At 39.6% G+C, this 12,856-nt stretch overlaps 1 protein-coding gene across 2 annotated transcripts in view; it reads left to right on the top strand.

Moving 5' to 3' along the window:
* The window catches only part of LOC109398252 (putative sodium-coupled neutral amino acid transporter 10), a 629,771-nt gene that overhangs the window by 493,291 nt on the left and 123,624 nt on the right, over positions 1-12,856 (top strand). The gene's annotated exons all lie outside the window — the stretch shown is intronic.

Raw genomic sequence — 12,856 nt, 5'->3', positions numbered from 1 at the left:
AGTCAATTAGGTGCAGAGAATCACCGACCGGAAAGTCATCGATCATGTTCAAAGGCAGCTTCAGCAGAGGTGAATCGGTTTTATGATGAGATCCATACAACTTTTCACGAAATCCAGCATCAGTCCGCAAATCTGACCGGGTTTGCGGGTAGTAGTTGCAGTGTGATACATGGGAGTACTCTCCTTCAACCGTGCACTTTTGACAACCATTTTGTGCATTGAAATTTGCAACTCCTACAATTTAAATTAAAACAAACAAAAAACACATTTTGAAACGATTTTTAAATTAAACGAGTGGCCTTATATATGTCTACATACCTTTAACAAAAGCTCTTGCAGGAGAGTCACATATGAAGCACCTTACGGTGACCGATATTTTGTGACCGTTGACATATATTCCGTTAGTATAAACATCCTCCATTTCTTCCACAAAAGGTGTCAAAAACTGAGCGACATCGGCCGGCTTGCGTTTTCCTGAGTAAATTCCTATTATCATTGGCCTTAACTGAGGCATTTCGTGGATGTTGAATAAAATGGGCCAAAATTCATCTTTGGAGCTTCTGTAAATCGGCAGTCCATCGATATTGATTTTAAGCGATAAACTTGTTGGTTTTGAAACATCTGAACACACTTTTTCGACATGAGGTTTCAACCCATGATGCCAATATTCTCCGCCTGCGATGTGTTGGACTGATACATTTTGTGGAGTTTTCACAAGAGTACGCGGATCTCGCGGCAGCACATTAGACAGTCGAGTATTAAGAACCTCTAACAGTTCTTTCAGCGCATTTTGTTTGATGTTGAATGTTACCGCCCATGTTCGAAGAGAGTTCAATAAGTGGATATTTTTTATCATTTCGCTACTGAGCAAATCATTGTCAACATCCTCAAAATGATTTGCGCCTTCTTCGTCACTTTGATTAGTTGGTTCTTCCTTGGGTTCTTTATAATGTAGGGTGTCCTGTTTTTTCGGAAATTCACTTTTAGCAGAATTCGAATTGTTCAGCCTGATAGCTGTGTTGTTTTCCTTGGATTTCAACGAAGACGCTTCAGATCTTTCCAGTGCTTCTGCTGGCGTAGTGTCCTCGGATTGATCCTTTATTTTTAACTTCTTCGTTTCATGTGGGGCCGTTAAATCACTGTTGTAAATGCGCAAAAAGTTTTGTTTTATCCTACGCTTAAAACTACCGCTTGTTTTAATTTTTCTGAGATTCTCTCTATGCGAATCCATTTTTATTTTTCGCGACCCAAACAAAGTGAACACATTCCTTATGATGCATTTTATCTAGAGCAAAACGTAATCATAAATGCTTTTTAGTTTCGAATAAAGCTGCTCAGTTTAATAACGACATTTATGATGGCAATTCACATTTATGATGCAATTTATCATCACGTTAATAAATATGCATCAATGTAGTTTATTATGGACACCTTTAACGGTTTTATCGGGGTATGCAGTGCCGTGATAAATTTAGTTTTAAAACCAAGCCTTTTGCAACTTTATTGTCAGACTTCAAAGGGTTTTAAAAACAGCTACTAATTTCAACAAAAAGAAAGTACGTTTTGCATGAATAAATGCTTTTGATAAACTGAACAGCATGTTGATTGTCATTATAAAACCCTCATAAAATAACACGGATGCTGAAAGGTTATCGAATTGCTACTTGGGAATTGATTTGTTCGCAAGGTCTTAAGTCACGGAAGGGCACGGAAGGAAAGGGGGTAAAAAAAATTCAGAAAAAGGAGCCACGTGGCTTATGGATAGCCCCTTGTAGACAAAAAACATGAAAAGAACGGCGAGATAACGGATCGCTTTTTTTGTAAATGGTATAGTTTTGCTACATATTGATTATATGGAAATATTTTCTGATTTGAACTTCTTAACACCTTCACGGCTATTGTGGAATCGAAGCCTTTTTTTAACGGACTACAATCGAAAAAATATGCGAAATTCGATTGAAGGTCCATATTTATTTTACAGCTCGTGAAAAAAGTAATATCAATATGTTGGTCAGAACTTGAAAGCACTTCTTTATTTGAGGAAATTGTAAACAGGAATGAAAAAATATGACATGTCAATGGTTGCTATGACTACTTCTTACAGACTAGACTACTGCAGTATAAGTAAAACTATTCAACTAGGTATGACATCATTGAAATCATCATTACTGTTGAGGTAACTTTAAGGCGTCGAAACACAGTTTTGTAGTCGTCGAACTTGACAGCTTCAAAGCTGCAAATATATTTAACAATTAGTAAACGTTGCTCACCTAAATTATAATATATGTACATACATTTCTGTGTTTTTCTGCCACTCAATTACTGTTATTCGTACTCGAACTATTTTATTGCTACTACTGCAATATGTAGTGTTTGTTGACGGCTATTTACTACGCAGACACAACGGCCCACTGTACACTACTGACTGATCTAAACCTATTCGGTGAAGGTAGAGTTCTCTCTCCTTCCAACTCTTCATTGTGTAACTACACACGAAGGCTTTGCTATCTGTCGGTGAGATACATTTGTCGGTTAAATTGTTCTAAATACTTTCGACATCAACAACATGTGCCATAGAATAGACGGTTGTTTCACTATACTGAAAGAAAGCCGCCTTCCACAGTGATTGCGGCAACAATCACTTCTACACAATATTCCATTGACGTTGCATTTTTTGGCAGATCTTGGAAAGTCCACGCCCTTGTAGCTACGTCATGGATATGGATTGAAGATCGAATATCTACAATAACGAAATATGTATGTTTCGCCTCACTTTGCCCAGGGCAGGGGTTTTCAGATCGCACACCGCGGTGCAGTTACTGCACCGAAACCATAACTGGTACACCGTGGTACTTCTGACCGTCCCAGGTAATCATGAAGAATGACGAAAATAGTTTATCAAAACTTTCGATATCATAAAGTTTTTCTGTCGTCAGCACCACTTTTTTTTCAAAAAATTTGCTAAATATCTCAGAAACAATCCAACTAGTTCTTCTTGATTTCTGCAGTTTGGCATAAGACCTGCAATGTCTCCTAACTTGTGATGGTCTCCTAATAAGTTTACCAGGAAGTTTACTAATAACGTGTTTATGGTTTCCAATTGATTTTTCAACTTGGGATACGATCGTGAGGACAGATCGAAGTTGTGTGAAACACTCTGGGTCCGATGAAAACAACAAAAACTTGTTTGATACTGACTTTCGTCCAACAGTCCTTATTATTGTACGAATTCGTGTTTCGTGCCATATGCTTACTAAATAATAGTAGTGCAAATAGAGCGATGGATTATCCATGAAATCGTTCTAGTTGTTACAATATTTTATCTGTGCTTCACTGTTCCCAGAAATGTATACACGACGCTGGATGAAACGACTAAAATAACATAAATTCAACGAAAAATAATTTGCAGAGTGAGGTATAAACTGGTCCTGTAATGCTTCAACCCTATTTCAATCAATTTCTAGCTGGCAGTTATTTTGATGGACAGAAGTACCATTTTTTCGGTTTCCTTTCCAAGTATGGGCAATATAAAATGATTGCACAATACATGCCACTTTTAGTCGTTCATTGGCTATCGCGTTCCACGAGATGCCATAAATACAAGTCTGCACACTATATTTTACGTTTTAGTCAATCAAATCAGGAGTTTTGTACACAATGTGTAAAACATGGTAGTTGACTAGTTTGCCTGAATATACCTTTTTACGGTCAATGAACGCGTGACAAAATGTCTCCATCCAAGCTGCATTTTTCATTTCACCTACTTCCCTTTATGAAAATATCATTCATCTCAAGTGCACGTCCGAAACAGCACAATTTGCAAAATTCTCACCTGGTAGATAAGAGCAACAGCCACCGCGCGATGTGAAATATGTTCGTTACTACATCCAATTGCACTTATCCGGACTGGGCTCTCCTTGTAGGAAACGTCGTTCGTCTAGTTCTGTGAACGACTTGCCATTTCATAGTCGGTTCGGTATGTGACAGTTGACAAATGAGAAGCAGAAACAGGCTAGACGTGTTGGCTTCCCGTTCTTTTTTTTCTGTATTGTATTCCCTTACCTTACTTGGAGAGAAGAGTGGAAAGCTACTTCAGTTCCTTGATTTCACTACGCGAGCGGGTAACACGAGAAACGTTCCCGGTTCAGTAATTAAGCATTTGTCATTTTCCTTTTTCAGTTGGTGCTGTGCAGACAATATGGTAAACGTATTCCTTTGCTTAGCATATCCTCGCATTATCTCCGGCTCTGTGACGCAAGAAGCGAAGTAAGCTCCGACAGCGACTACGACCCAAATCTTGTAAAATCCATCTTAGTTGGTTATCGATTAAAAGTTACATAATTTTAAATGAAACAGATGGCAATTGTACAACAGGAATTTTAATATCCTTCATAACTATTTCAATCAGTTGAATGATAAAAGATATTTCAACAACACACTTATTGGGATGTACAAATCAACTGGCTTTGCAACTCCATTTTCCTGACTTACTTTTATCATAAAAACAAAACACGCTAGTCGTCACTTTCTGTCAAATTTGTTACCGATTCTAAGAAATAATTTGTGGATAAGCCCTATGTTACCATACTTGCGACGTACGTCCTGTTTATAGTCACTTCACTTGTTGTGAATTTATGCCACTGATAAATCGTCTCCATCTCTATCTTCTTCGTTTTGATCACTCTCATACTTCGTGTGAGATCTTAAAAGCTTTTCCGTGTGAGAATCTAATTAGTCACGAGACCCTCGGGAAACATTGAACTTAGAGCTCCATTCTCGGTCTCATCCCTGTTTCCCGAAACTTCCCGCTCTCCTGCTCTTATACAATTATAATCAGCTTCCTATATGGCAAAGAAACCGAAACCATACATAATTGTTAGTGCTTGAGAGCAGCACACTAAGTGAAACTTTTGATTCCATGCTGAGGCGAGAAGAACCGAAACAGGGCCGCCGGGGTGGACCCAAAAGACGGCACATCCTGCACAAAACCCGGAAAACCCCAAACAAGTTTTGCGTTTTGCTATCTTGTTTGCGGATGTGTCATCTTTTTGGAGGGTTTTCCGGCTTTAATAGTGTCGCTCCCCTCTTAATGAAAGGCGACAACTAGAGACATTAGAACCATTATAGGTTAGTTAACTTCTTACCTTGGATACCGTTTCCGTGAAATCGCTTTCAAGAACAAATCGACCGACGAATTCTCGAGAATTTCTATAAGTTGCAACTTAAATTACTCCCATGAAGAATCCCTTGAATCCTGAAGAAATCCCTGGATTAGTTGTTGGAGGAAATCTTAGATGAATTCCTGAACGAGCTCTGGAGGAATTCCTGACTGAACTCCTTGATGAGTCCATAGAGGAATTCGCGAAGGAATCCCTGGGGGTATTCCTGAAGGAATCCCTGAAGGAATTCCTTAAGGAATACCTGGAAGAATTTCTAGAGAAATCGTTGGAGGAATCCCTGGAGAAATTCCTAAGAAAATTGCTGGAGGAATCCCAGGAGAAATTTCTGGAGGAATTCTTAAGAAAATTTCCTTGAGGAGTTTTAAGGGAATGCCTGCAGAAATCTTTAGAGGACTCCCGTGGAATTCACGGAGAATTTCTGGAGGAATTCCCGAGGAACTCCTGCAGGATTTTTCGAAAAGTTTGTCACCTTCCCTCAAGAAGGCCGCATGAGACGGAGACAAAATTGGTAGAAAGGAAAAGTAGGAGAATTGGTCCCAAAATCCATGAACCAATCAAACCAAACTACCAGGTTCGAGCACTTGAAGAACCAGTAAAGTTTCAAAACGAATCATTCCACAATAAAATCAAAGCATAAATTAAACAATTAAATATTAGTGGTTTATTACTTACATTTAGGGTTTAAGAACCTAAACCTATTGTGGGGTGAGTGTCAGTGTCTGGGAGTATCCCTCGGCGACCGCAGAACTGGGGTTTGCCCGGACAAACAGATGCCAACTACTTGCCGACCACTCCACGGCAGAACCCCCTTGTTGCGCCTGCGAGGCCCATGCACCGCACTGGGCTTGATGACTGCTAGCACCATCCGTGTGGGTCAGAAATAATGGCCTGAATAGAGGAAGCACGTAGTAAAACACCACTCAGAAGGACTATTTGGGACATATGTTAGACCACAATTCTACTAGGCTTACCGATCTCGAAAAACGTTAATTACTACTCCATCATAGCATGCATCCACATGCAAAAGGGAACATTTGTGGGTGTGGATTGTACAAAATAAGTTCACTAATTTGCCAACATGGCCACAAGACACTACCTCCACAAAAGTCAATCCAACTCCTATCAATTTCGTGCAATCACCAGTCAGGTTCACCAGGTTACAAGTTCTTGAAGTAATTCCTGAGGAACTCCAGCACAGCTTCTGAATAAATTTTCGAGAAACTGCTGGGAAAGTCCTGAAGAATTTCACGGGAAGTCCTGAGACATTCCCTAGGAACTCGTAGATGTTCTCGGAGAACATCACGGTGAATTTCTGAGGGACTCGTGGAGGAATTTCCGAGGAACTCCTAGAGGAATGCTTGGGTAATTTCCGACACGTTCAAATACCATAAAGATTATTTGTATGTCAATGGATGCACAAACAACACAAAGAAATACTCAAAACCAAAACATTATGAGATACAACAGAGGTAATCGTGGAAGAGGTAAAGTAAAGAGATACAAGAGTAGAGCTTGTAGAGCTTGAAGGTCTTAATTCCAGAATAGTTTGGATGACCTAGATCACCAAGTGAATGTTGCTAAGTTATCAGAATTGCACCCTCAGGTTCTAAGAGTAGCGTAGATTATATTCCGCGAGCATTCGCTACAATAAAAATATTCTAAGATTTACAGATATTGCGACCCATACTTCAAAATACATTGAGTCCATTTGTATGCCACTGGACACCCAAATGGCAACAAATACAGATACTCGTAATATAATAAGGTGCAACAGATACAATCGTGAAAGAATTATGCCGATAGAGAAAAGAAAAACAAGAGTAGAGCCTGTAGATCTTGAAGTTCCTAATTCCAGAATAGTTTGGAAAGCCTGGAATATCCCATGAATGTACCAAAAGCATTATAGATGTGCACTGAGGTTTCATCAGCAGTATAGACACCATTCCATGCAATTTTTTCACAACTAAAGCATGATACAGTATGTAGATATCGTAACCCAAACTTCAAAGTGTATTGGAGGCCCTTTTCTTTTCACGGAATGTCCAACTACCACAATATCGAGTTCCTCATAGCATTGTGAGGTCTAATGGACATCAACGTGACAAAATTTCTTGAACAGAGTGAACACAAACGATGGTAGATGTTTTAGATCTTAAGAAATGATTTCTAGAGTAGTTTGGATGACCTAGATCACCCAATTCATGTACCATAACTTTTCTAGGGGTGCTTTGAAGCTTTTTGAGTACCTTACACAATGTTCTGTAATCATTCATCGTGTATATAATTTGGTTGAGAACGTTAGATTTGTGTCACAAACTTCGGAGTACTTTGGAGGCCTTAGAATAGCTCTGGGATCAAAACTTCAACAGACTATGATGGGTAGTAATACATTGCATGTCTAGGATCAGTGAAAACTATTGATGATTAGCAAAACGATGCAATTTGAGCAAAAACATGTAGAATTTTTAAAAATACAAAAAAAGCCACGTATTTTCGCCTCCCCGCAAAAGGGAGGAGGGTGCAAAGGGGGGAGGTACCATGCATTTCTTAGCACAACTATTCTCCTTGACTATAAAAAAAACCGGAGTAAAATGTTTTAAAACAAAGAAGATATTGCATTTCTACCAAAAGTAGATCGTCCCGGGTGTTTACGGGTTGAAAAGCTTAAAAATTTACTACTTCATATGCGCTAATTTCCGTCACATCAAAAGATAAATAGCTAATCATTACAGATATTCTGACTTGTGTATGTGTGTGGACAAAAAACTCACATCACTCTTTTGAACTAACTCTCAACCGATTTTAACGACAGATGGTTCATTTGACGCGGAATCTGGTCCAATTATTTCGTATTAAAAATGGTTCGGATCGGTCCAGCCGTTCTGGAGTTATCGCCATTTAGGTGTTCCGGACCGGTATCCCAGCAAGGGGCCAAATTTGAAAACGCTATAAACCCATGCACCCATGTGTCGCATATCAAACCACGGCATTTTCGATAACCTTATGAACGGTAAACAGGAAAATAGTCTCAACCCATATCTGAACCGTTAGTGTTCCGGAACCAGTTCCGGGTGTCCCCCCGGAAGTGGAGAAATATAAAACTGAACCAAACCCATGCATGCGACACATCAAATAGCGGCTTTTTCACTAGCCTGATGAACAGTAAGCAGGAAAACATTCTCAGACCATATCAGAACCGGTAGTGTTCCAGAACCGGTTCCAGATATCCCACCGGAAGTGGTCAAGTATATGTAAAAGTTAGCCAAACCCATACATGCAACGGATTAAATCGCGGCTCTCAAGACAACCTGATAAACGATTAGTAAGAAAATAGTTTCAGACCATATTTTGGACAACCGATGGTGTTCCGGAACAGGTAACGGGTGTCCCGTCGGAAGTGTTCAAATGTAGAAGAGAAACAAATCCATGCATGCGGCACATGAAATAGCGGCTTTTTCGATAACGTGATTGTGTGGTATCGAATGCTCCCTCAGTAGTGTGGCTTTAGCGTGTGCGTAGTCTTACCCCTCAGTATGCTAACGGGTAGTTCACAACACACCGCTAGTAACGCCTAACTGTCAGCGCGGTGCCGACCAGATCAAGGTTGGCCATGACTCTGCCTCTTTCTTCGGTAGACTGTCGGACGCGGTGGACGTCTTTGGTGCGCTCCGCAATGTACCCAGCACGTGGAGATTGAACCTGCACAATGGCGTACCTGCCAGGATTTATTGCTGTTTCAAGCAATAAATAAAAAAAATCGTACTGGTACTGAAACAACAAGGGTAAGTGAAAAATAATTAAAAGTGATCAAATAGGTGAATCTGATGCAGTAAAACAGGAAAGAAAAAAATGTGTGCGTGGGCGATTGAATTTGAACATTGATGTTCATTTTTCAAAACCAAATTTTGGAAGTTTTGCGCTTGTGAAGCGAAAGATGCTCTGGAAGAGCATCGGAAGAAAGCGGTTCCGACTAATGTGGATGGAGACCTTTGGGCGCTCTCGAAGAGCGCCGGAATGTGTTGCCAGCACGTGGAGATTGAACCTGCACAGTGATGAACGGTTAACAAGAAAATAGGCTCCAGAACACATCTAAGATCTTCCAGAAACGTTTCCGGTTGTCCCGCTGGAACTAGTCAAATGCAAAAATGTACCAAACCCATCCAATCGACGCATTAATTCGCGATAAGTTAAGAAACAGTTAGCAAAAAACTAGTCTCAAACCATATTAGGGATAATCGATACTGCCCCGGAAGTGGTTCCGGGTGTCCCGCTGGTAGAGGCAAAACGTGAAATTGAACCAAACCCATGCATGCGGTACACCAAATAGCACCTTTATCGATAAGAACAATTTGTAAGAACATAGTCTCAGACCATATTTGAGACAATCGGCAGTGTTCCGGAACCTGTTCCGGGTGTTCCGCCGGAAGTGGCCAAATGTAAAAGTGATCCTAACCCATGCATGCTACACATCAAATCGTTACTTTTTCAATAGCCCGGTGAATGATTAGCACGAAAATTGGTTCAAACCACATATAAAACTATCGATAGTGTTCCGGATTCGGTTTCTCGGGTATCCCACCGAAAGTGGCCTAACTCAAAAGTGAACCAAACCCATGCATGCTACACATCAAACCGCGGCTTTTTTAATAACCTGATGAACGATTAGCAAGAAAATAGGCTCAGATCGCATTAGAGACTACCGATAGTAATGCAGAACCAGCGTTGGGTGCTTCGCCGGAACTGCAAAAATGAACAAAGTCAATGCACGCGATAAATATGTGTAAGAGAACAAAATCTTTACTGAACTAAAGCCAAATACATATAGATGTCTCACTCTATTCACTACCCATCGTGATTGTTTTCAACGGTTGATTCAAATATTATTCGTTGTTGCTCTTGTTTGACGTTTACTCACTACCGCCATCTAGCAACGGTTTGCGAAACGCAACCTAATTTGCATTTGACGATTATTTTTTCGGGACGATGAATGTAATAGCAATATGTTCCCGGTGATATGTCCCGTAACGTAGATAGATCACCTTAAAACGGTGCGTTACGGTCGAGATGAACTAGCCTAAGGTTAAAAATCTCGTTAATACAGACAAAAAAAAGTGCGTTACGGTGTAAGATCTACCACATCAAGTTTCAATCTTGCTGGAAAAATAAAGTGGAAGAATAGTCTTGTATCGACTTTTCGAACCCTCTGAGCAGAATATCCTCTTCGAATGTTTTGACATTTACTGCGAACGGTTTCTATTTTCTTTTATTTATTTACCTTTTCCTCTCCCATCTTGTGTTTGTTAATCATTGATTGGTTGCCTTAACCTTTCGGCCCCTTCAATATCTGCAATATCGAAATGCATATGTGTACATTACTTACTTTTTTATTTTTGCATACTAATATACTTTCTTGCAGGACTATTAAGCTATGATCTTTGAGCCATCCATCAAATGTCAACTGCGCTCTAGATTGTCGAATGGAGCTCCTCGAAGAACCCCACCCTACTAACACAAGTTTCTTTTCCTTAACGTCTATGAGGATAGTTTGGGTGCCCTGTATATGTAGACGTTAAACTAACATTCCTACCCTTTCCTAGTGATTGTAAGGACGTGATCAGGTATACAATGTGATGCTTTTTCCGACCAACTCTAACACGTAGAAAGAGGTGTTAATCCCAAACCTTATTTTAGCGACACTACGTGTTCGATTGTTCAAAACATGTGAAATTGAGCATTATATAGCCACCCACGATACGTACAATCGCCTATGCTATGCTATACTATGCTAATAAGCTCCAAGTGATATCAAGCCTAACTTAACCAAACACCGTATCTAACAAAATCCACGAACGGAGAAAATCGAAGGGGGAGTTTGCTGTTCCCATAGCAACTCATACAGTGAGCATTTCAGAAACGTGAAATATCCGGGTATTTTCCACAAATTATCCCCAAAGCTGAGTGATGCAAGTAGTCCTTACGTAGTCCAGGTTCTTGTACAATCCAGGTCGTTGATACTAGGTGTGTCCAGTCCAGTGTCCCCAATAAAAAAAATCAAATAGTTATTTCGCATACAAGAGGCCCAACATGAAAATTGCGGCATATATAAATGTAACGAAGAACGACAGACAGTTTTACCCTTGAAAAAGGCCAAATACACAAGGCCGAAACGTCGGGCAATACGGGCAATACAAAACTAGTCGTTTTGAATTTACCCAGACTGAGAAAGCCAATTAAAGTAGTCCTTAATAAAATTCAGCGTTTCATGTGAAAATATCTTTTTTGTTTACATATGTTACATACGGTGTTTGGTAATGTTATGTTTGTCTGTTTGTATGTTTGTCTGTACTAAAGCCAAGGGCGTAGCCAGAGGGGGGCCGGAGGGGTGGCGTGCTCCAAGTTTTCCTTCAAGAATTCCTCCAGGAATTCACTCGGTAATATACTCTGTGTTTCTTTCAGGAACAACTCCAGGGATTATTTATAAAAATCCTCCAAGGATTCCCCCAGGAACACTTTTAAGAATTTCTTCAGGAGCTCCTCTTGGAATTCTTTCAGGAACTCTTCCAGGAATTCTTTATTTATTTATTTATTTATTGATATATTTGCAATGTAAGGCAACACCTTTTAAATTATTGCAAAAAGAATTCATTTGATGATACAAAAAAAAAACTTATGACTACATTACAGTTTCTAAACTCTAATCATATACATTGAAGATATTTACCTACTTTAAAACTAATTCCCTCTGTTGAAAAACTATGTACACTCTGAAATAATCCAGTACTTACTCCAGGGACTGTTTAGGGATTCCCTTAGGAATGCCTCTAGGAATTCCGGGATTCCTCCTGGAATTCTTTAGGAACTGCTACAGGAATTCCTCAAGGAGTTCTTCCACGAACTCTTCCTTGAATTCCTTCAGGATTTCTCCAAGGATTCCATTTGCAATTTCTTCAGGATTTTTTCCTGGGATTCCTCCAGGAATTTCTTCAGAGATTCATCCAGGACTTATTCCAGGGAAATGCTGCTGGGATTCCGCTAAAAATCAATCCAGGGATTAATTCAGAAATGCCTCTAGAGATTCCTCCAGAAATTCCTTCAAGAATTCTTCTCGAGATTTTTCCAGGAGTATTTCCAGAGATTCCTCCGTTAATCTCCTCCCGAATTTGTCCTAGAATTCCATCTGCGATTTCTTCAGGAACTATTTCTGGTATTCCCCTTGTGGTACTTTCCGGCTTGACAGATCGAATGATAATAATCTTCACCAACGGCGTGGCCTACTCAGTTATGATTATTGTCACCAAACTACCACATCTCCTTTTGTCACCGTTTGCACTGCATCTGTCAATTGTCAAATGGGATTTTTTAATCTCTAGTATGTAAAACTAGTTGCACTGTTTTTGCAATTTGTTTATCAAAATCTTTCAAAATAATATTTATCATCACTTGTTTTAAAAATAACTACATCTGTTGATCATGTGTGTTGGAAGATATAACTAATTCAATTATCTTTACTATTTAAGAAGCATTTCTATTGCTTTATCATCGAGTTTATCATATAAGTGAAGATATATCTTATTAGACTTTTCACTCCCCTCTTCTAGTTTAACCTTATTTTTTTACCTCCCGGCCTAGCCGATTAAATTGTCAACCGACGTTTTTGCTTTTGCGTCTCCCTCCTT

The sequence above is a fragment of the Aedes albopictus genome, chromosome 3 (genome assembly GCF_035046485.1).
Source record: "Aedes albopictus strain Foshan chromosome 3, AalbF5, whole genome shotgun sequence".
NCBI classification, from domain to species: domain Eukaryota; kingdom Metazoa; phylum Arthropoda; class Insecta; order Diptera; family Culicidae; genus Aedes; species Aedes albopictus.
Note: the sequence above shows the minus strand (reverse complement) of the source record. Positions and strands in the feature narration are given on the sequence as shown.